A 24939-nucleotide genomic window follows, 5' to 3' on the forward strand; every position below is an offset into this window, starting at 1 on the left:
TAAATATTCAAGCTTCATTGTGTGGAGGGGAACTTATAACTCTGGGGAACCCACTTTCTTCTAGGCCTTATTTCCAATCATGTGTAGGTGGAGGGCTTCCTTAATTTCTTTTCTTTTCTTTTTTTGTGGAGGCAGAATTGAATTTTAGACCACTGTTGTTCCTGGGCTTAGGTGAAGAGACTTGTGTCTCATCGCCAGCCTAGAGTACAGTGCTGGTGAACTGCTCATTTGAACTGAGTCACTGATTGTGACTGTCTGGGCTTCAGGTGATTCAGAGACTGACTGCCCATGGATTGCCTGTTGTAGACACGCTTCCAACCCCAAGCTGGAATGGGACACACCCTTTGGAAACTGAGCAGGCAGTGGGATATGACCAAAATAAACGAGGACAATTAAGAGGCTGAGTAATTTCTTAAGCAAGAAATTTTAAGTTTGAAAGCAGATAACTTGCAATAATATAATTATGGAGTTAGGAGTCAAGAAATATGAACTATACAAGGAAAAGACATCAGCAAAAACAGTGAAGTAATTTATTTTTCTGAAATGCCTTAGGATATCAGGATTCATTAACGTGTTTTATAGACTATAGGTGACATCTCTTAGCCCTGTAGGTCTAGACATTTCTTGATCTTTCACATTGGTTTTAGTTTTAAGATTCTTTGGGTTATGCATCCTTTTGAGAATCTGGTTGAATCTATACATCATTTCCTCAGAAAAATGCACATATGTCCATGAACACAATGTGTACTAGACAACCTTAGGGGTTTCATAGACTGTAGTAACATTGTACTCTGTTTATCTAGAAAAATTTCAACTATTAGAAGTACACACATACAAAATTTTTAAAAAAAGCTTGGTTGTAGGTGATTTTCAAATTGGGAAAGAATGTCCTGCAAATGGCAACAAATGAGGATGCTGATGGGAGGGATAAGAGAAGCAGTACTAGTGTAAAGGAGTAATCATGATTTCAGTGTTTGTATGATGGTATGATGGTTTACATAAGGTTCTGGAATGCTGTTGGAAACTTATGTAGTCTCAGAGTTAATACAATACTGCCAATTGGGTAATTACTTTCAGTTTTGTAGAAGTTAGCAGGAAAATAGGTTGTTTCAAAGTCAAATGAAAGATCAGTATATGATTCTGTGGTGAGGAGATTATGTGTTTCAGAGTTAGTGTAAGGTTGGTGCCATCACAGGGAGATACTCCTGTTTCAAAGTAATTGATGTAGGTGCCAGCTTCTTGGCTGTTGTAGCATGGAGTGGTGTGCTAATGGGTACAGTAGATGTTACTGTGGGGATTATAGCAGATATGGTGGTGGCGGTAGAAGTTGCTTTAAAGTAGTGGTAGCAGGAACAGTGAAAGTTATAGTAGTTGTTTTGTTTGAGGGTGAGAGCTTGAAAAAACCCTCAATGTGGATTTGGATAGAGAAGCACAGAAAGGAAAAACTAATTTTCATTAGGTTGTTTGTCCAAGTCTTGTTCATAAGTGGATTTGGATGAAGTTGGTGTGATGAGGCATTTTTTGATGTGACTTTGGACAAGATTGAGATATATGAGTTTTTTTTAATGAGTAGCAGCTTTTAGAAAGTATTTTGATAGATGAGATTTTGATTGAGTTTTTTTATGAGTTTTTGGAGAGCAAGCTCCTGATGGAATAGCTGTTTTATGGGGATCTTTGGATGGAACAATTCTTGGCTTAATAGCTTCTCTTGGGTGATTATATGGAAAGGCAACACCGGATGAAACATTTTAGATGGGTTGGCTCTTTGCTTATTAGTTCTTCTTAAGTGGTTTTGTATAGATCCAGGTCTTAACTAAACATCTGTTTTTGGACCAGCTTTGGGCAGGGAAATGTCTTCCTGATGTTAGTTCTAGATGAGTTTGATAGAGGCAGCTATTTTTTTTAAAAAAATATATTTTTATTGATTTCAGAGAGGAAGGGAGAGAGAGAGAGAGAAAGAGAGAGAGAGAGAGAAACATCAGTGATGAGAGAGAATCATTGATTGGCTGCCTCCTGCACACCCCCTACTGGGGATCAAGCCCACAACCCAGGCATGTGCCCTTGACCAGAATCAAACCTGGGACCCTTCAGTCTGCAGGCTGATGCTCTATCCACTGAGCCAAACCAGCAGGGTGAGGCAGTTGTTTTTAGAAAAGTTTTGGATGATGCAACTCTTTGTATATTGCCTTGTTTCGGATGAGTGTGTTTGTGGTAGGTCCTTGCTGAAGAGCTTGTTTGGATATGAGAGTACTTTGAGGATCAGCTTGTCTTTGATGAATTTGTATAGAGCCAAGTTCTAGCTAAACAGTGCTTTTGGATGATCTTTGGACAAGAAAACTCTTCTCTCACAAGTTGGTTTCAGATGAGTTTGTGTAGCACTAGATTTTGAATGAACAGCTGTTTGGGGTTGCGTCTGGAATGAGGAAGTTCTTTGTTGATTAGTTGGTCCTTGATGCATTTGTGTAAAGCCAAGTCTTGGCTGACTGATTATTTCTGGGTGAGTTTATGAGGATTCTTTGCTCCTCAGCTGGTTTTGGGAGAAGTTAATTTTTTAAAAAATTCAGATATAATTGACATATAACATTGTGTAAGCCTAAGGTGTACAGCCTTGATTTGATATGTTTATTATAATATGATTGCAATGGTGTAGTGTTAGCTAACACTCCTATCACATCACATAATTAGGAAGAATTTGAATTTGATCAGACTTTTATTGAGATGAAGTTGGCCTGAAAGCAGGTGAATCAGACTCCGTTCTTTTTTTGGTTCTAGTTTTTCTTCGCTGATTGTCTCAGGATTGATTAGAAAGAATGTTAAGGATAAAAAACCATCACTGAATTTTAGAAGAGGAGCAAGTATGTAAAATGATGGTAGTGTTTAATTTGACCCTCAAAAGGGAGTAAGCTAGCCTTCATTTGCCTATATAATTTAGAGGTCTGAGTTTCTTGATTGTAGACCTCGGGTTAAGCACTCCAAATAACTTCCTAATTGTGTTTTTTTCAATCACCAGATGTCAAGGAGCTTCTGAAGCAACAGCTGCTGACTTCTTGATCAACTGTCAAGTCTAAATAGTTTATGGTAGCTGGTGTGGGAACCTGTTGAGTTGGGTGGGGAGGAAGTCTTGTCTTGGAGCTTGTTTTAGTGGCTAGTTTCACAATGTGTCTGCATCCCTGCTGTGACCTTTGTGGTGAGGTTCAGGATCTGAAGGAGGGGCCAATGCACAAATGAAAATGCTATACAGTGGGGCCTTGACTTACGAGTGTCCCGACTAACGAGTTTTTTGAGATACCACTTGTCTCTTGGCTGATTTTTTTTGCATTGAGTTGATAGAGTAATTTGAGTTAACGAGCTCCTTAATGAGCTCGGTCTCGGAACGAATTAAACTCGTAAGTCAAGGCCCCACTGTACAAGAATACGAGTTTAGAAGGCATTAGGGGCCATGTGGAGCCTCTTTCTTGAAGAGACACACCAAGATCTCACCTACTCCGCTTTTTATTCAGTTTTAAATACACATCTTGCCCTCAGTAAAGCACGGCAAACACATAGCAGACAGACAGTCTCAAAGGTCAGTAAAGATCAGTAAGGTCCAGTAAACATTTACTTGGAGGCTATCAGGTCAGGAAATTGCTTTGAGCCACCGCTATCTCAACATGAAAAATTGGTGCCTAGCATCAGCTCTGCTAATGCTCAAGGTCCATCGGCCTCCCACATTCCTTGGTGCACGCTCATGACAGTATTGGCAAACGGTGGCTTCCTGCACATCCCCCTATCCTAAGCCCAACTGAATTCTAGTCTTATGGCTAATTAATTAATCAAACAAATATCTATGGAATACTTATTATTTTTCAGACACTATGCTAGACCGTGGGGGATTTAGCTGATAGGTTGTCAATTTGCTATTTCTAATGTAAAATGAAAATAGATGACGATTAAGATTTAGTCATGCCGAAAGCCAGTGTCTTGAAGTGTGGATGGAGGTAGAGAAGTTAGTACAAGAGACTGAGGAGAAGCAGGACCTCCAAGAAAACTCAGAGAGGGTGGTTTTACACAGGCAAAGTAAGAGTATTTTAAGAATGACCAAATGATCAAATTGTGGAGAGCTGCTAAGAGGTTAAATACAATAATAATTGAAATATGTCCATTTAAATTAGCTATAAGTAGGTCATTGGTGAACTGAGGAATTATAGTCAAGGGGGTGAAAACTGAATTAGAGTACAATGAGAAGTGAATTAAAGGTTAAGAAGTGGACACTGGGTATTATGATGTCTGTTGACAACTCAGCCTTTTAAAAAATTCAGCTGTGAATTGATAAAGGAATAAAATGGAGGACCCAAAAGAGGGTGTAGTCCTCGCCCTTTCATTTTCCAGTAGGCATCTCCCCACCTATTTTTCTTGGATCATTTCCATCAGCATCCCAACATCCTCCACAACAAAACAAAACTCTTTTGACTCTACATCTTTATCCAACAGCTGCCCATTTCTTAATTCCTTTTCAGAGAAATTGTTTGCATTTTCTCTCTCTTTTTCTTCACCCCCATGTAGTCATTTCACAATTGTTTCCATTCCTGCCACTCTACCAAAACTGCTCTTGCTTAAGGTTACTAATGACTTCCCGGTTGTCAGCGATAAGGGACACTATTTGGTCTTCATCTCATTCAGCATTTGGGTAGCATTTGTACCATTAACCACTGACTTTTTCTTGAAATACTTCCTTCTCTTGCCTTCCATGATACTACCCTCCTAGTTTTTCTTTTACCTCCCTAATTTTTCCTTCTAATTTTCTGTATCTTTAGAAAAGTTAGAATTAGTTCTAAGCTTTCTTTTTTGGCTTCTTTTTTATTCTCTTCCTTTCCCTTTCCTTTTAATCTCTCCTCCCACCTCTCTCCCTATGTGATCTCACTCAATTCCATGTCTTTAAATAGAATTCAAATTTTGTTAACTCTCAATTTTATACCTTTGCCTAGGCCAGTGGTCAGCAAACTCATTAGTCAACAGAGCCAAATATCAACAGTACAACGATTGAAATTTCTTTTGAGAGCCAAATTTTTAAAACTTAAACTATATAGGTAGGTACATTGTTATTTACTTAATTAGGCTATGCCTAAGGCTTAGGAACAGCCACACTCAAGGGGCCAAAGGCTTCTCAGAGGTTCATAATCTTATGAGTGTCCTCAAAGCTCCCAGAAGCCCTAGAATAAATGAATGTGCTTCCTCTCACATAGCTCAAACTTACTTCCTTGGAAAATTTATTTTCATGCAACTACTCTTCTGTTGAGAAGCACAAAGCACATTATCACTTGAAACTTAACTTTGTGTGTGTGTCTAGATACGATCCATTTTTGTCTTAAATTGAGTTTTTACAAGGTTTTAGAAATGACTGAAACATCAGTTTCATATTTTTAATAAATCACATTTTAAGTATCATCAAATTTATAGCTCTTTTATATGTATTATATAGAATATAGAAATTAACTTAAACATACTGGAATTTTCCTGAATATTGCTGTCCCTGTTACATTTTCCTAAAAATAATACTGACAAATGTCACATAGGATGGGTTGACAGAAGAACATGGCTTTGTGTAACTCGAACAGTGTTTTCTCACGGGAGGAAGTCAGCACAATCAAGATAGTCAGCAGAGAGAGCAATGGCATTCTCTAAGAGAGATGTGAACTTCCTGACTGCTGTCAAAGAAAGATTGCACTGAGAAGTTACTAGTAAGCAGGCGGGGAATACTTCATTAAAGACATTGCAACAGGGAGAGAGATTGAACTCAGACCCATTTAGACAAAGGTGGGAGGGTTTTTAAGCCCTGGGGTGAGCTGGTGGGAAAGGATTGGATGACACTGGGGGAGGCGTGGCCAATATGATTAGGCCATCTGTATTTGTTAATTGGCATTAGCTAGTTAATCTTGTTAGGTTGTGGTAGTTGGCTCCTACCCTCCCACAGAGCCTGGGAGGCAGGGGCACTCTCTTGATGATTATGTTTCAAAGCGAAGGTTCCCCAGTCATAGAGAAAGGCATTCCCTGGGTTGTAAAACTGGCAAGAAAATGCAAGACATTTTATCTACTTTCAAAGTGGCAACAAAAGACTTGGCAATTTAAAGTTTTGTGTTTTTTAAAAATATATTTTTATCGATTTCAGAGAGGAAGGGAGAGGGAGAGAAAGAAACATCAATGATGAGAGAGAATCATTGTCCAGCTGCCTCCTGCACACCCCCTACTGGGGATCGAGTCTGCAACCTGGGCATGTGCCCTTGACCAGAATCGGCCAAGGCTGATGCTCTATCCACTGAGCCAAACCGGCTAGGGGACAATTTAAAGTTTTTTAAAGAAAATGCTCCAAGGAAAGTGAGGTCAAGGGCCAATAGTCAGGAAAAAGGTGTCTAAAATAAGTCAAACTGAGTGGAACATTAAGGCCACCCAGAATCTCATAGCAGGAGCAGAATGTGCAGATGATAATAAATACAGTATATTCGTGAGTAGAATCATATAAACCTTTTGGAAGCTTAATCATATCTCTCTAGGTCTAGATTTAAACACATATTCATAATGTTAAACTATTCCTCCATGAAGCTAGCATGAACATATGTTGGGACTGCCTTACCTGGACCCAGTACAGTCCATCATACTCTAAATTATATACTACTCAACATGACTATAATATAATGCTGAAATACAATGCATAGACCATCAATTGTAAGTAAACTCAGATTTACCTCATTCTCCTTAGACTACCACAGGCTGGTCTAAGTTATTTTTTAAAAAATATATTTTTGGTTGATTTCAGAGAGAGGAAGGGAGAGATAGAGAGAGGAAAAAAACCATCAATGATGAGAGAGAATCATTGATCAGCTGTCTCCTGCAGGACTAGATCAAGCTTGTAACCCGGCATATGCCCAGACCAGGAACTGAACCATGACCTCCTGGTTTATAGGTCAACACTCAACCACTGAGCCATACTAGCTGGGCTGGTCCAAGTACATTTTTCAAGTTACTTGCTATTGAACCAAAGCAAATGGATTTTATTGAACTTCAACTGTGAACTTACTATCTTTTAGAAAATCATGTGGGAAGGATAAAATTGAAAGTACAAGTTTGAATGGATTTTCTGGGAAAAATAAAACTTAACTTGAGACTTGGCTTTTGTGAGTCTATGTGTGATTTCTTTTGACAATAGATGAATGAGCAAAAATGGAATCTCAGATTATTTAATTTTTTATATTTTACATTAAATTTATTGGGGTGACATTGGTTAATAATATGTAATTTTTCAAATGTATAATTATATTACAGATCATCTGTGTATTTCATTGTGTGCTCATGAGATGATTTTATTTAAAAATCCATTTTATTATTAATTTTTTCAATCACAGAAATAGCATATGTTCATAGTAAATATTTTTAAAACAACCTAGATATTGAAGAAGTATATAATGTTGTAGAAAGTTAAGGTCCTTCATAAACATCTCCACTTTTTAGGGTAATATTTTAAAGATTTGATATGTACATATTTGTATGCATTTAAAATTCTTTGATAGTATTTATTATTAATGTTAACATTTTATCAAAATTTAAGATTATAGTACACATATTTTTAAACTTGTGTTTTTTCACTTAGCAAGGTCTTGGACAACTTTTATTTGAGCACATAAAGCCTGACTCTTTAAAATTTTTTTTTAAATTAAAATTTTTTATTTTATTTTTATGGGGGTGACACTGGTTAACAAAATTATACAGGCTTCAGGTGCATAAGGGGGACCAGGAGAACCTATAACCTGATAGATACAGCACCCGAATTAATCTAAAAGTAATCATATTATTTTAAATCTTAGAACACATATACTTGCGTGAATAGGTATTTAAGTTTCTTATATATGTGAATTAGGGGATTACATTTTTCTTAAGTTTCCTTTCCAAGGCCTGTGTAAAGTGATTGAGGAGGTGACTCAGCTGTGAATCCAGCAAGCTGAACTGATAAGCATGATCAGACTGACCTACCAGGAGTCAAAACAGCATCTCATCAACATCATCTCATCCCCTGATGACTAATTACAATAGCTGATGTATGCGGACCCCAGGCCTGCACATAACTGCATTCCTTTCCAGCCTCACACTAGCCCCTTACCCTGTATAATCCTGTCCCCTGCACCTGGAAGGCAGGATTTGATGCTTGTAAGCGCCCTGTCTTCATGGTTGGCTAGCCTTCTCAATAAACGCCTAATATAATTCAACCTTGCCTTCATTATTAGAAATAGCGACAGGAAGCCCAAGCCCATCTGGGTGTTTCCTGGTAACACAACACACCATCTGTACATTGTATTGTCTGTTCACCACCCCAAGTCAAGTCTCTGTCCATTTTCATTTAGTCCCTCATATCCTCCTCCACTTCTTCCTCCCTCTCCCCTCAGCAAAATCTCATGTTATTTCCCATGTTTTGCCTGGACTTTCAGTGGGGAGAAAAACACAGTTGATAATAGGGTCCACAGTACAAGATACGAATGGATTTTATTAGTAACACTGCTTCCACTCAGTTAAAGCTTTGGGGATTGAAGAGAACCCATCCTCACTAAAAATATGAAATCCTGATTTAATAATGTCTTTGAAAATTTTAGACTTTTTTGTTTCAATGCATATTACAAATAGCTTATTTAAGAAGTTTAAGATGGTGTGCTGGTAATTCCTGTGTCAATTATATTTATAGTTACTAATTTGATATGATAACACAGTAATCTGATGTCTTCTTAGAGTTTTTAATAAGAGGATAGAAGAGATCTCCCAAATTATAATGGAAATTGAAAGCTATATATATATATATATATATATATATATATATATATTGATTTCCAGTATGTGTAAAGCAAGATCAACTCTAATTTCCAACAAAGCAGGGCTAATGGACTGACAATAAACAATGCTGGCATTTCAATCATTTTCTGTGGCTATGTTAATAAGAAGGTTAAATAATCACCCTGAACTTTATTGCAAATGACTCATTTATAATATTCTTTTGTGTCAGGAAAGAAGATCTGAGTTTTATTTGTCCATGGTAGGTTCCTTGGGATAATGTGGTGAAGGTCAAAGACAGTGTTTGTTAATTAAATCTTTAAATGCATTATTTCTTCTCACTTTTACAATAGTATTCTTAATTGTAAAGTGAATTTAAATACCAAATGCACTATTGAGCTTCGAGAGCTTCCAGGTGAAAGCTGAAACTTATACAGAGGGTAAGGAGAGACAGAAGAAAGAGGCAGACCACTCCAGTTTGGAAGGTGGCAGATTTAATAAGCCAGGGAACATTTATATGAGGCATGACTAGGGTGCAAAATCTTAAAAATTAATATAGAGGCCTCATCTGGGGTCAGTCATGCATGGTGTCAAAAAACACATTACTCTCTCAAGGCTGCATCCTTGAGGCAGCTTCTGGTGCAGAGAAGGCACGTAGAACAGGGGTGAAGGTCAGGAGCCTCTGATTGCCCAGATCCAGCTTGAGGGTCAACTGGTGGTCATATACTCTCAATGACTTATGTAATAACTAGATTCAATAATCTACACTAATAAAAGAGAAACATGGTAATTAGCATACGACCGCTACCCTTCCCATTGGCTAATCAGCATATCCTTATGCAAATTAACTGTCAGCCAAGATGGCGGCTGGCAGCCATGCACTGAAGCGAACAGGGAGGCTTGCTTGCTCCAGTGACCGTGGACTCCAACGTTCTCCACCTGACTTGCCGGCCTCTCAGCTGCAACTCTAAGCAACCATGTTGCAAATATAGAAGCTAAACAAAACCCTAGAAACCGGCTTTCAGTCAGCCGGGTTTCAGCCAGCCAGACCGCAACATTGTATCAAATACAGAAGGTAAAGGCCAGAAACCTGCTTTCAGCAGCGAGGCCTCAGAGCTAAAGCTGGCCCAGAATAGGAAAAAAAAAAAAGAAAAAAAGGAGCGGTTGGGAGCTTCAGTTACCAGCCAGCCTGAAAACGGCCCTCAGCCCCTCAGCCAGACTGGCCAGGCACCCCAGTGGGGACCCCGACCCTGATCCAGGACACCCTCAGGGCAAACCAGCCGGCCCCCACCCGTGCACCAGGCCTCTATTCTATATAGTAAAAGGGTAATATGCCTCCCGGCACCGGAATCAGTGGAGCAGCGAGGCTCCTGGCACCGGGATCAGTGTGACAGGGGGCAGTGCCCAAACCCCCTGATCGCTCTGCGGCTCTGTGTGTGACAGAGGGCCAGGCCACAACCTCCCTATCTGCCCTGCTCTGTTCGTGACAGGGGAAGGCGCCCCAACTCCCTGATCAGCCCTGCTCTGTGCCTGATAGGGGGGAGCTCCCCAATCCCCTGATCGCCCTGCGGCTCTGTGTTTGACAGGGTGCGGCGCCCCAACCCCCTGATCGGCCCTGCTCTGTGTGTGACAGGGTGCGGCACCCCAACCCCCTCCCCCCCCACGGGCCCTGCTCTGTGTGTGACAGGGTAGAGCCATAACCTCCCCATTGGCCCTGCCCTGAGTGTGACAGGGTGCAGCGCCCCAACCCCCTGATCCGCCCTGCTCTGTGTGTGACAGGGGGCGGTGCCCCAACCCCCTGATCGGCCCTGCTCTGTGAGTGACAGGGGGCAGTGCCCCAACCCCCTGATCAGCCTTGCTCTGTGCATGACAGGGGGTGGTGCTGCAACCTCCCCATCGACCCTGCCTTGAGTGTGACAGGTGGCGGTTCCCCAACCCCCCAATCGGCCCTACCCTGAGCATGACTGAGGGTGGCATCGCAACCTCCCGATTTGCCCTGCTCTGTGCATGACAGTGGGCGGCGCCCCGACTCTCCAATCGGCCCTGCTCTGAGCCTGACCAGGGGCTGCACCTAGGGATTGGGCATGCCCTCTGCCAACCGGGAGCAGGCCTAAGCCAGCAGGTCGTTATCTCCCAAGGGGTCCCAGACTGTGACAGGGCACAAGCTGGGCTGGGGGACCCCCCCCCCCCCCCCGAGTGCACAAATTTTTGTGCACCGGGCCTCTAGTCCTATCTAATAAAAGAGTAATATGTAAATTAACCATCACTCCATGACAAAGATGGCCCATAGTGGCCAGGGTGGGATGCTGGTGGCGTCGCCCTGGCAACTCAAGCCCAGTGTCCGAACCCCAGCTGCACAGAGGGAGGGGAAGGGAGTGGCCCTGGATGTGCAAAGGGAGGGGAGGGGCCTCGGGCCAGAGGCTGGGGTGAGGGACACTGGTGTCATTGCAGGCTGAGCGGAGGTCCCCTCTCCCCCTCGCCCTCCCCCCCGTGCACAAATTTTGTGCACCAGGCCTCTAGTAAATGTTAATAATCTTAAATATTTGTTTAATGTTCTTTCATCCTGGGTTTTTGTAAAGTCTGTTGATCCAAGATCACATACGGAGTTCATCTTATATTTCTAGATATATAAATACATCTCCCAATTTAATTATATTAACCATTTTTGTCAGTTTTGTAAATATATTTAATGCGCTTGTATGTAAGGTTAAATTTAAGCAATGCAACAAATTTTTCTCCTTCTTCTTCTTCTTCTTCTTCTCCTTCTTCTTCTTCTTCCTCTTCCTCTTCCTCTTCCTCTTCCTCTTCTTCTTCTTCTTCTTCTTCTTCTTCTTCTTCTTCTTCTTCTTTTGCTTACCATGCACAAACATTCACTTTGTGCTAAAGACAGAGTAGTGAACAAGATATAATCTCTGTCTTCAGGAGCATGTTTTGCTAGGGAGTCGAAGTTAAATATCAAATTATACAATCAATTAAGTGTTTTAAAGGAGAAGTTATGGGTTCAAAGAGTCGAAAATGAGGCACTATAGCATAGTCTCAGGCTGTCCAGAAATACTTCTTGGTGTATATTAGAGTAATGGCCACTGATGGATTATACTCTCTCTGTCCACATCCTTGTGAGGCTCCCTTCACAAGGGCCTTGGCCATGTGGTTAGCCTTGATCAATGAGACATAAACAAGTCATACTGTCCCTCACTTGCAGTCAATGGCTTGGTGTCCCTCATGTCTGGGGACCCTTGCTGAAGGCTCAATGTCTGCCCTCCATCAGGACACAGTTTCAGTTCATGTCTTCCACCCACAAATCTAATGCCTTTTTTCTTTCTTCCTTCCTTCCTCTTTATTTTTGGTTATTCCTCACCCGAGGATATTCCCCCCCGCCACCTTTTTTTAGAGAGAGAGTGGAAAGGAGAGGGAGAAACAGAAACATAGATTTGTTGCCTCTTGCACTCACCCGACCAGGCCTGGGGTATCTGTTACCGAGGTACTTGCCCTTGACCTGAGATCAAACCGGGACCCTTCAGTCAGCATGTGGACGCTCTATCCAGTGAGCTAAACCAGCCAGGGTTCTAACTCCTTTTCTGTCGTTAAGCACCTATCACTCAATCTGGCCGAAACTTTGGCAGTCTGAGGTGTGACCGCAACACAGCACCAATTTATTTATTTTTTTTATATCATAAAACAGAAACTAGTTTTATTTCTCTGGAAGAAGCAGGTATCCATCCGTAGCTGGGGCAGCCACTTTGGGACAGCACAGGGGAAGAGCTGGGTTGGTCAGAGGAAGCTCTAGTATCCCTCCAGGGAAGCTACCCCTTTGGTCTCCTTCCAACCCTGGGGCCTTGGGCCCTAGTCCCTGCTAGAGAACTACTGGCACCAATGCTCTGCTTCCTGGGCCACTTCAGGCTATTTCCAGGCACAAGATCCTAAGAGCAGCCAAGTCCCAAAACACTGTCTATGGTGAGGCCACGAGTTACATCCTGCCGGCACCCCAGAACCCAGGGGCTCTCTGGAGAAGGACCCAGCCACGTGCGGGTCCACCTTTCAGTGTGGCCAACACATCCTCCCCGCCCAAGGTCAAGCCTGGCTTTCCCCTTTCACGGAGAGAAGATCCGCTCTCACTGTAGATGTGAGCAACCTCAGCATGCTAGCTTTTCCTTTCCTTTATAAGTTGGGAACTTTCACCTTTTCACTTACACGAAGCACTTGAGGGCGACTCCGTGGCGCCTCCGAATCTCAGGCAGCACTTTCCTCCCACTTGGAGGTCATTACGAAGTAAAATCAGGGTATCTTGAACACCAGCACTAATATACCAGACAGTGTATGGATCTGATAAACAGCATGGCTCATAACAACTTCTTTATAAAGCCATCTTGCCATGTACTACTTATCTGGTATACATTAAAAGAGTCATATAATTTCCTCTATCAAGGCTATCATTAAGTTACATGGCAAAAATACATACCGGGCTGTACCAGCAGAATAAACAATGCTCCTAAATACTCTTCTTAGTACATGTTTTATGAGCTGATGTATTGTGGGGGACAGAATAATTGCCCCCTGAAGATGTCATGTCCAAATCTCCAGACTTGTGAATCTGTTATCTTACATGGAAAAAAGGCCTTTGAAGACGTTACTAAGTTAAGAACCTTGAGGTGGAAAGATGATCCTGAACCATCCAAATGGGCCAACTATAATAAAAAATTTTCTTATAAGGAAGAGAGGAAGGCTAAAACAAAAGGGGGAAGAGAGAGAGAGAGAGAGAGAGAGAGAGAGAGAGAGAGAGAGAGAATTTGGAGATGCTTTCCAGCTGGCTTTGAAAGAATGGGGCCATAAGCCAAGGAATGAAGGTGTCCTTGAGAAGCTGACAAAGACACAGTTTGTCCCCTAGGTCTTCCAAAAGGAACGCAGTCTTGCAAACACCTTGATTTTAGGACTTCTGGCTTTCAGATTATAGAACAATAAATATTGTTTTAAGCCACTGTGTTTGTCTTTCCTATAGCACCAACAGGAAAGGAATCATGGATTGTCATAAAGAGAAGTAGTTTTTAATTAATTTGCTGATTTATTTAAAAAAAAACCCCACTATATTTACACACACTAAAAGGTAAATTTTCTCAATATTTTAATGATCCATTTTTTCCTTCCATATACTTATTATTAATAGTTTTGCCTAAACTTAACAATTTTCATTCTTTGAGGATATTTGGTGATTTTAAGAAGTAAAGCTGCTTGGTTTCAGTGTCTTTTAAATTTGGAGGTTATAAGTTTTCATTTTCAAGAATATCATTATGAGTAATGCATTAGAGCGTCAGTTTTTATTGATTTCTAGAAGGAGAGAGAAAGGGAGAGGGGAAGAGAGACAGAAACATCGATGGGAGAGAACCATCTATTGGCTTCCTCCTTCACATTCCCTACTGGTGATTGAGCCCACAACTCCAGCTTGTGCCCTGACCAGGAATCAAACCAGCGACCTCTTTGTATGTGGGACATTGGTGAGCTATTTTAAAGGCAATTTATAAAGATTCAATTAAAATGTGCAATTGTCACAAACTTTAAAATTGTTGATCTGTATATTCTCTTTTACAAAGTTTTTAGATATTTTTGCCAATAAGAAATTGAATTCTTCCTCATTTTGCTTCCTAACTAATCACATTATGTTAGTAAAAAGAAATTGTATAATATTAACTTTTTTCTATAATGATAAAACACATAATCAGATACCAGAAATCTAATACTAAAAGGCCATAGACTACATAACCCATTTCTGATTAATCCGTGTATTAATCGCTTCCTCTTTGTCTCTCACAGTGCTCAAAGAAATTTGGTATAGTGTTTGTTATAATGTACACAGTTCTTGCTGAGGACAATGTGATTCTTTATCCTATTCCATTCTGTTCCATTCCATTCCATTCCATTCCATTCCATCCTATATATTGACTTAGAATTTCTGTTCATATAAATGAAGTACATGCTGATAATTGTGAAGTCTTCAGCCTTAGGGTATTATAGTTTGACTATTCTAAAACTGGGGAGTATTCCTAGAGAAAATTACTATTCTTCCTTTAAAATAAATACAGATCGACATTAAGATGAGACTAGAAGGAAGAGAGTTAAGTGAAAAGCATAGGGCAAACACAATATCTGGGTTGGAAACATATTAATAAGTAAGACTAAGTAAATATTTAGTTAATTTAAATAAATTAACCACTTTATTTGAAAGATGAAAGTAACTGATGTTCAGAGATATTGATAGCCCTAACCAGGTCACTGACTAATTAGTGGCAGTTTTAATGAAATGCAAATCTTCATTTAGATCTCTTTTCACCCATCTCAGAATCTAAGTGAGACAAGGAGCTTCCAAATACACAAAATGAAAATAGATTGCTGCATAAAGTCTTTATTAGTTGGCAAAAAATTTAAATGTAATCATTAGAGTTCTTAGAAGTAGTGACAGAAAATGAAAACACCTTCACATCACAGATGAACATTATCTCTATATATCAAGTGGATAGTGTTTATTCTTCTACTGACTAGAGTTAGGGTTTATTTTCAAAGACAATTTTGCAAAATTGACACCAGGGCAGTACTTTGACATGGTTTGCTTTAAAACACATTTAAACATATGGCTAAGAGGTTTAGAGAATATTTCACTGTTGAATACATTTCACATTGAATTAATATAAATTAATTGCATTAGTAGTAAATTGAATTACTTGAATTAATAATAAAATATTATGAGCACCATGTGAACATAACATAGAAAGTCTTCTTAGTGGTTCACACAGTCTAGAATCAAGCACATTAGATTGAAATTAACGTAGATATAATACAATAAATGTCAATCATGAAGCCTAAATAATTACATGCTCTCAGAAATCAAGTGTTGGAGTCCTCATTTGTGCTTGATGCCAAATTTCCCTTGCACTTCGAATCAACTTTCCCTTTCCATATTTTGTGCAATGGAATTAAGGCTTAACACAATTGTCTAGAGGATTTTTGCCACTAATCAGTAATACAATGACAGGTCTATCTATAGATAATGAAATATTTTTCTTCATTTAGAGAGACTTCATTTTATTCTTTCTATTTGTGGATTAGATAACTTAGGTGAGTTTTGGTTTAGGGGAACAATGTAGTGAATTTATAATTTCCAACATTTAGGATTCCAATAAATGGTTGGTGACTTATACAATTTTCTCTTTTTATCTGATGACCGTTCCCTCCCTCAGTGTGCTATCTCTATAGTTTTCACAAAGTGATGCTAATTCATGGTCATGCACATGATTTTTTGAGCTAGAGTTTGTTTTTCTTGCTAATAGGTCATGTGAGGTGTATATATTCAAAGGTTAGTGATAGTGCTGTAAATTTAAGGAATATTATAATTTTACTTTGAGAAGAGTGGTGAAAGTAAAGGTAGTAGTTCTGCACTCATCAATCCTATCTAATGACAGAGAACTTCATAATGTATGATGTACTATGAACGCTTTATAAGATCAGAAAGGGTCTTTACTATGTTATCTACATATTGCAAGAATTGAAGAAATGCCTTTTGAGTAGGAGATAAAGTTTCTTGTTCAGTAGCAGGGGAAACTGTATTCTCTATTGAGGCAGAAGAAGGTTGTGGTGTTTGTGTATTTGGGGGTTGTTGTGTTGATGTCATAGCAAACAAGTCTGTGGTGCCAGTATTTTCTCTTGCAGATGTGGTGACAAAAATCTGAGTAGGTTCCACATCTGGAGAGGGAGTAGTTTTGACAGAATTAGATGTGAGATTTATAAGTGGAACTTGGGTGGTAGCCTCTGAAGTATTATTCTCAATGACGGTGTTATTTTTATCTAAACACTTAGGGGGCCAGTAATGTTTTTGGCCTCTGTATTTTTCCCACTTTGAAGGCAAAGGTCTGTAGTATCTGCGGTGATGAGACAAGTGATAGAATTGTGCCCAGCCAGGTCGAAACTGAGAATGAAACGGTGATTGGTGGTCTAATATATATCCACGATGGTCATGATTCCTTCTGTGATATATGTTCCATTCCTTTCTTTGACCTTCACTGACCTAAAGAAAAGAAAGAAAATGCATTGATTTATCAACTAGGGGATACTAATGAAGTGTGATGAGCAGTATTTGTGTAGTTTTGGGAGTAGAAGTGAGTTTGCAGTGAGTTGAGTCATTATCCTTCTAATTTCACCAAATCTCAATAATGCCTTGCTATTAGAGAGTTGCTTTTTGTCAATTGTTTTATTCCTACTTCACTAAGATGGATATATTCCTGTGGGTTCAAACCTAGAGAACTAGCTATATCTGCTCTTTTTTGCTTGTATTTCTAATCTTTCTGATAGAAAATGATCAAGTTACTGCCTGAGCAAAAGGGCTCTCCTGCTGCCATCCTTTGTCCATGAAATTTCAGTCAAAGACATTAAACTGAGATCCAGAAGTCCTTTCTTAATCACACCCTCATATCTATGATCATCAAAAAACAAAAATGACAAAAACCCAAACAATCAACTTAACAAATATCCCAACTCAACTTCATAGCCTACATAGTGTAGGAAACTTAGTGTTTAGAATTTTCAAATTGGAGAAAGAACTTTAGCTATTACCTTTTAACTTTATCATTGTAAAATTAGAATTACAGAAAGTCAGGGACCCATGAATCCTATGATACTGTAGAAATTTTTATTGTTTATTCATTTTGTCTAAATAGAGGACCTACAGCTTTTATGATTTCTCAAAGGTCTCACATCTGAAAAGGATACTGATCTTGCCCAACTGTACATATGATACTTGATCTTTTTCTAATACACCTCCTTAGTGGTTGTCCAGGCCACGCTTGACAACTTCTTCTGATTGGAAACTCACTACTATATTTCCCAAGGTGGCGTGCTAGACTTTAGCAGCTAGAGAGTTCTTGCTATGGAATAAAAGTCGTTTCTTGAGATTTCCATTTTTAACTGAATAGAGACTTATTACTTCAGGTTTCCATTCTTGGTTTTAATTCTATGCTTTGGCAGTACATGGAAGATTTTGGAGCCCTCCAAAATTTAAAAATACCTACCATGCCATCTGGGTCTATATTCTGCAAGATAAACATTCTTAGCTCTGTTAACCATGGCTGACATTATTCAAGTTAGAGTACATCACTATTTTAGTTTCTTTAAAAAAATTCTTTTTATTGATTTCAGAGAGGGAGAGGGAGAGAGAGAGAGATAGAAGCATCAATGATGAGAGAGAATCATTAATTGGCTGCCTCCTGCATAGCCTGCACTGGGGATTGAGCCCACAACCCAGGCATGTGCCCTGACCAGGAATCTAACCGTGACCTCCTGCTTCATAGGTTGATGCTCAACCACTGAGCCACACCAGCTGGGCTGTTTTAGTTTCTTATCTCTAAACATATTGCAATTTGGCTATGTTTTTTTTCCTGTATTACATTCATATTAGAATTTTAAATGATTAATTATATTACTTTAAAGCAGGAAAAGAAATTTAACATGAAGGTAAAGGGGCACCTCCCAAAGTTTTAAGCAAGAAGAGGTCACATTTTTCCTCTCGATAATTTCCACAAGAACCCTTTTTTTAGGCCACCAAATATATAAATCATTCCAGGCCCACACTGTAAAGCTGTCTCCAGAGACAGAATTTAGCATAAGCAACAAGACAACCCCTGAGAGACTTAGCAGTCATTCAGCTAAGTTAGCTTCCTCAGAGACTAACACACACCCAGACTAAAAAATGACTTCAGAAAGCATTGTTTAGAAACTTAAATTATCCAAGACATTTCAATTCCTATTCAAGAACAACCACAGTTAAAATAATGACTTCTTGCCCTAACTGGTTTGGCCTGCGGACTGAAGGTTCCCAGGTTTGATTCTGGAAAAGGGCATGTACCTTGGTTGTGGGCACATCCCCAGTGAGGGGTGTGCAGGAGGCAGCTGATCGATGTTTCTCTCTCATCGATGTTTCTAACTCTCTATCCCTCTCCCTTCCTCTCTGTAAAAAATCAATAAAATATATTTAAAAAAATAATAAGTTCTTATCCACATAACTTTGATGGTTTTGCATAGATCTCTCACAGAAGAACATAGAATTCCGGAATCTGTAACTGAATCTGGGATGTTCCCCTGATCATTGAACCTCTCAGGAGATTCCATCCATTAGAGGGCAGTAGGTTTCTGAACATGAAATTTGCAGGTCAAATTGATCAAGTGAATCTTTTCCTGAGATTCAGTATACAACCCAGATAAACACAAAACCTCTCTGATTAAAGTGGCATGGGGTGCCTTGCATCCCACCAGCTCAGTCCTCCCTTCCGAGGTGGTCTCTGAGGATGGTGTGAAGAAATTCCAAATCTTTAAAAAATATTTTATTTTTAAATTTCATTTTACATTTATTATTATTATTTTTATTAATTTCAGGTGTATAGCATAGTGGTTAGAAAATCATATACTTCACAAAGTGACCCCCCAATATTTCCAGTACCCACCTGGCACCATACTTAGTTATTATAATATTTTTCCCTATGCTGTACTTGACACCCCCATGACTATTTTATAACTACTAATTTGTACTTCTGAATTCCTTCACCTTTTTTGCCCAGTCTCCTAAACTCCCTCTGGCAATGAGTCTATGAGCCTATTTCTGTTTTGTTAGTTCATTTAAGAAGGACTTCCAGCTCTTACAGGAGCATGTTTGAAACACACTGCAGCCAATGGGGGTTTGGGTCTGTTTTGCATTTGCCATTAAATAACTGCATGACTTTGGGCAAGTCACTAATTTCACTGGATCTCAGTTTACTCATTTAGAAAATAATTCAGATTAGGTTAAATTCCAGATCCAAAATTATTATTGCATGACTAATATGCGTTGAAATAGGTATGCTGTTCATTTCCTTAATGAGATGATGAACTTCATGAGGGGGCAGGAACTTGTTTTGTTAATCCCTGTATGCCCAATATATAGAATTTATACCTGGCACATAACAGGCACCATTAGATATTTATGGAATGAATAAATGCATGAATTGATAATAAAGAAATTTTTTTATTGAATAAAATCTTAATATTTAAAGGTATTTATTAGGATGTGAAAAAGTTTCAGCTATTAACAGTATCTATGATGTTTTAATATGAAGCAAATAATTAAAATTCTATTTTAATGCTAGCTTAGCATAGAAAAATTTGTTTTTCAAGCCTCATCCGAGGATATTTTTCCATTGATTTTTAGAGAGAGTGGAAAAGAGAAGGAAAGACAGAGAGAAATATCGATGTGAGAGAAATACATTGCACATGCCCGAACCAGGACCCGATATACGCCTTTGACCAGAATCAAACCCGGGATCCTTCTGTCCACAGGCCAATGTTCTATCCACTGAGCCAAGCCAGCTAGGGTGCATAGAACTTGTTTCAAATAACCAGTTTGACTAATTATTACGATTGACAGTTATAGATGCCTTTAACAAAACTTGTTGATTAGAATTGGGTTTAGGCAAACTTGAGAGGGGGAGGAGTAGAAAATGCCTTCTAAACGTTTGAACGTAATAACTGAAGTATGGAGGTGCTGATAGTAAATATGGATAAGCCAGGGAGAGTGTGTTAAAGATATCCTCATTTGCCTGTTCACATGCTATTTATATTTGTAAAAACCTTTTTTTTTTTTTTTTTACAAATATGACTTTATTTAATTCCTTAGCAACACCAGAAGGTGAGTACTATTATTATCCTCATTATACAGATGAGAAAACTGAATCCCAGAGAGATTAAGTAAATTTTAGGAGAATGTGTGTCCATAGGTAAACCACACTTTTCGGGAGAGTGGTGGAAGAGAGGGAGAAGAGGGGAGGAGTGAGGGGAGAGTGGGCTGGTGTAGAGAGGGAGAGGTGTAGAGAGGCACATGACACCTGGAGCCAGAAAGGAAGGGTAGGAGGAAGCTGAAAATTCCCCAAATAACTATAGGAATGCTAAAATTTGGGAGTTGAAGGAGGAGGAAAAATCAGGCCATAAGAGAAATAGAGAAATAGAAAGGAAGAGAACTAGAAGAGCACAAGGTCAAAATGGCTTTCACTTGAAATTAGGAAGCACACTAACTGTCTTCATTTTTGGTTACTAGCCTCTTTTTATGATCATTTGAAAACCTGTAATTTTTTTCCAAAGAAGAAGGAAGCAGTATATTTAAGTAATGTTTAACAGGGCTCCTATCTGATTCCAGAATACATCCCCTCAATCTTTCTGGCAGCATCTGAAAGAAAGCAACCAGACTATCTGCTCCCTAAACTCATTCCATAAAAGCACAGTGTGTTATTGTTAGAACTCCAGGGCTGGTCTCCGATTGCGAGCTGGTGCCACACTCTGGTACATCCATTTTCTAAGGACCAAGTCAAGGGATTCCTGAGCCACCTCCCCATATTCAAGGTCTTTGGAAATTCTTTCTCTCACTGGAAGCATTGGAGAATTGGGCGGCTTTATTTATCCTGAACTGTGGAAGGGGTGGTTCATTAAGTGCCTGGATTTATAGGAAGTACCTTGAAGGGCTTCCTTAAAATAAAGACCGGGCTTTAGTCATTCCACAGCTGCACAATGATTTGTGTTGATTGGAATAACATTTCTTTCCACCTAGAGGTTTTTAGTCACCAAAGTAGTAAGTAAAATTTGACTTATTAAAAAGCTAATATCACCAGGCATATTCGACTGGAAACTCTTAACAACTGGCATATAAATAGAAATTATAACAATCTTATAGTCAACATTTTTACATCTATGCAGTGCTGTACATTTTATAAATGCATGTGTTCTCACTTACTTCTCAACTGCCTAGCGAAGCATATACTGTTATTCTATTTTCACATTGGGCAATTGGGGCCCTATAGATAGGTTGTAACTCAGGTTCATCTGGATGTTCAGATGATAAGCTTAAACTCACATCTTCTGAGCCCAATTTCAGTGCACTCTTTGCTAGAATCACAGAAATTAGCACTTGGTCCAGGGAAAAACCCAAGATTTTTTTTTGTGAGGCAATATTATGTGGTAAGTGGGGAAATATGAAAGTATCTAAGAATATGTTCTATCTACCAATAAGGTATCTACTTTTTTAGGCATAATATTCTGAGGCTATTCAGCTTCATGCAACAAATCTACATTCTACTTCTTGACCCTTCTTTCAAATTTGTCAAAATAAAAGTGAACAAATACATATAGGTATATAGCCTTAGAGGCAAATATGGTTACTTATTCCACTATGCATCACCTTGAATCATTATTAATTTTAATCTTCTTTTCTAAACCAACCCTATATATCTTTTTTAAAAAAAATTTTTTAAAATATATTTTATTGATTTTTTACAGAGAGGAAGGGAGAGGAATAGAGAGTTAGAAACATCGATGAGAGAGAAGCATCGATCAGCTGCCTCCTGCACACCCCCTACTGGGGATGTGCCCGAAACCAAGGTACATGCCCTTGACTGGAATCGAACCTGGGACCCTTCAGTCCGCAGGCCGATGCTCTGAGCCAAACCAGTTAGGGCAACCCTAAATATCTTAAAGATAGAGTCCATTTTGTAATCTCTTTGTTTTTGAAACCATGCTTTCCTGTTCCCTTTTGTAGTTCCTCCATTTTCTCTATCCATATCCAATCTCTTTGGGTGATCTCATAAGGTCCCATGTTTTCATATATGTTCAAAATACAGACGTCACCCCTTGACTTCTTTCTGAACTCCAGACAGTGTATTTCTGACTGCCTCTTAATGTCTCCTTGTAGAAGTCTAATAGTCATTTCACATGTGACATGTCTGAAACGTAGCTCTTTTGTTCATTTCTTTCTTTTACTATACACCAACTGCAGCAGGAGTTATGGTAGATGTGATCACCAAAATATACCCTCATGGTTTGTTTTAATTGCTGACATTTAGTGCAAGTCACCATTTTCTCTTATGTGGGCCACTGCTATAGTTTCTTGACTGGGCTTTACCTCAATTTTTGTCTCCTACAATTCATTTTCTCTTCAGACCCAGAGTCATGTCACTCTCATCATCTTGAGGCTTTCTCATATACTGAGACGCCATGTTTTACACTAATGAGGCCCTACAGGATCTGTTTTCTGCATCTCCATCTGATCTCATCACACCCATGATAAAGTTGGTGCTACATCAATATCAATTAAGTGAAATCAATAATTTCCTTTTGGTTTAATTATCCATTGTCTTATGTGCCACAGAAAACAAAAGATATCAAGCTTCTTGGAAATGGAAAATTGCACGTTGTACTTTTGAAGTCTCAAGTATAGACACTAGATGTTTGTTATTGATACACAAGAATAAAAGTTGTTTGGGTGGACACTTACTTTGAAGCAAGCACTGAGTGCACAGATGCACACTAGCAGTGGCAGAGTTTTCATCTTTTCCTATTGGCTCCTAGGAAAAGCAGAAGAATGGATCACTATTAGTTATATTATTGTGGCACCGGGGCACATTTTGGTAAATGACTAAATTTTGTTAGAAAGTACAGTTTAAAAGAGAAATTGTTTCTGAAAATGGTTTATATATGTCTACTCCATAGTGGTGAGGCAAAATTCAAGCTAATATACATTTTTTTGGAGAAAGCAGTATAACAAAGTCAAGAAAGTCTTATTGTAATTAACTTGAATGAACATTTTCTACTGATACTAAAGATTGCCTAGAAAGGGCAAGATCTTAGGAAGTTTAGCAATAAGAAAGGAAATAATTTTATTCTTATTTCTATTCTAATTGTAGAAGTTTCCTGTTAGGTGAACCATTATACAAACTACCTGATATTTACTAAACATGGTTTTGTAAATGTTTTATAATATTCTTTTATTATTTTTTCATGAGATTCTTTTAAATAAGACAGATGCTTCCTGTTTCTATGTTCTGAGGCTGTTACTTAGGACAAAAAACCTGTCAAACAGACTTGTCCTGAAACTTCATTCTACTGAAGATCTTGCCATTTGATGCCTTTTTTCTAAATTTCTAAAGAACAGGAATCATGTTTTATTCATTTTTATATAAGTATGCTTAGCATATAGTACAGATTTACTAAAAATTTTTAAAAATAACTATTTCCAAAATATCATTTTACTTTTTGGCTATGTATTGGATGAGGGGAGAATAAAGGAAAGACATGGCCTTTTATTTTTCTTATTTAATCATGTATACAATATATACACGTCAGTTTGATTTCAGAAAACAAAATAAAGGTTATTATCTAGAAAGAGTATATATTAGGGCAAGTAAATTAGATACACTTCATAATATAGCCTTGTGGTTTATCAAACTGGTATTAGAGTCAATCACACTTTTTTTAAATCCCAGCCCTGCTATTTAGGTGTGACTTTGAGTGAGTTGCAGTTTTACATGTTAAGATTGCCATGAGGATCCACTGGAATAATATAAATTCCAAATTGTACTGAGGACAATGTGCAGTCCATGGTAAAGTCTCAGTAGTGGTTATGAGTATAGTACTAGTATATCAAGAAGAAAAATGTCTTGTCCAATTGGAGAAAGAAATTCTTGTTATTTTATCAGGTTACTAACATACTATCAGATTGTCTTCTTTTGTTGTCAAGATTAAACAGTATTCCCCACAGATAACATTTTCTTCAAATAAACACAGGAGTTGAACCTGCTATGATGTAGTTTAACAGCTCACAAGAAGAGAAAAGAATATTAGCATAACGACTGCTATTACTTAATGTATATATGTAACTTGAAAGCTGCTTAGTTTACATTAAAATATATTAGTCCCCAATACCTCTAAAATATTCATATACCTGGCCTGGTGTGACTCTTTCTTCTTAGGTTGTTCTGTCCAATTGATTACCTTCAGCTGATCCTTTTGGGGTAGTAACTGGAAGCAGAAGAGGAGAAAGCACAGGAGGATTTTCAGGTTTTATAGTTTTCCAGTTGAGTTCTTTTTGGGAAATGGGAAATTTATTAGATTTAGGATAAGGTTACTTCTGTCAAAGAATTTGATTTCAAAGACAAAGAAAGGATAGTTGTAATTTGTTGAGGTTGACAGTAGCCCTTTGTGCATCAGTTTCTTCCTAATGAACATAGTGTCATTAAGAGGTTCTCAATGAATAATTTACTTGATTAATAGTAGTGTGATAGTGATTGATGACACTTAAGTAGACTCGAACAACTGTGGCCC

The 24939-nt window shown here is 38.7% G+C and overlaps 1 long non-coding RNA gene across 1 annotated transcript; it reads right to left on the minus strand.

The window, feature by feature from the left end:
- Positions 1 to 15161: 15161 nt before the first annotated feature.
- Positions 15162 to 24674, minus strand: LOC139007017 (uncharacterized). Its single transcript, XR_011470822.1, has 3 exons — positions 24560 to 24674; positions 23114 to 23183; positions 15162 to 16837 (listed from the first exon to the last, which is right to left on the minus strand). It is a non-coding gene; the product is annotated as an uncharacterized lncRNA (long non-coding RNA).
- Between the last annotated feature and the right edge of the window lie 265 nt (positions 24675 to 24939).

Source organism: Myotis yumanensis, unplaced genomic scaffold (assembly GCF_028538775.1).
Source record: "Myotis yumanensis isolate MYYU_CA2020_CCGP unplaced genomic scaffold, mMyoYum1.0.hap1 SCAF_1, whole genome shotgun sequence".
Lineage (NCBI taxonomy): Eukaryota > Metazoa > Chordata > Mammalia > Chiroptera > Vespertilionidae > Myotis > Myotis yumanensis.